The sequence below is a fragment of the Penaeus monodon genome, chromosome 29 (genome assembly GCF_015228065.2).
Source record: "Penaeus monodon isolate SGIC_2016 chromosome 29, NSTDA_Pmon_1, whole genome shotgun sequence".
In the NCBI taxonomy this organism is placed as follows: domain Eukaryota; kingdom Metazoa; phylum Arthropoda; class Malacostraca; order Decapoda; family Penaeidae; genus Penaeus; species Penaeus monodon.
In genome coordinates this window covers 30,500,304-30,500,561 of record NC_051414.1, presented here as the reverse complement: position 1 = coordinate 30,500,561, position 258 = coordinate 30,500,304, and the positions used below count along the sequence as shown (strand labels likewise).

The following is a 258-nucleotide window of genomic DNA, read 5'->3' as shown; positions in this document are numbered from 1 at the left end:
TAGTCTCGGGGTCTCTGATGGCTTCGCTGCGTCAGGAAGGTTTTCGAATTTCCACGTTTTATTTCTACTATGCCGCTTCTTTTCATGAATTTTGTGATATTCACCATTCAGGTTTACGCGTAATGATGAAAAATTTAGCTTAAGAAATTAACCTTAAATTGCAGAGGGGAAGGTAGCGAGGAAAGGAAGAGGAAATATGAATATTAATTCCGTTAACATTTGCGAATTCGTAATCATTAAAGTGCCAGTTGTGGAAAT

The 258-nt window shown here is 37.6% G+C and overlaps 1 protein-coding gene across 1 annotated transcript in view; it reads right to left on the bottom strand.

The window, feature by feature from the left end:
• LOC119592142 (ITG-like peptide) overlaps positions 1 to 258 on the bottom strand; it is a gene marked incomplete in the record, with an annotated part of 137,509 nt that overhangs the window by 117,654 nt on the left and 19,597 nt on the right.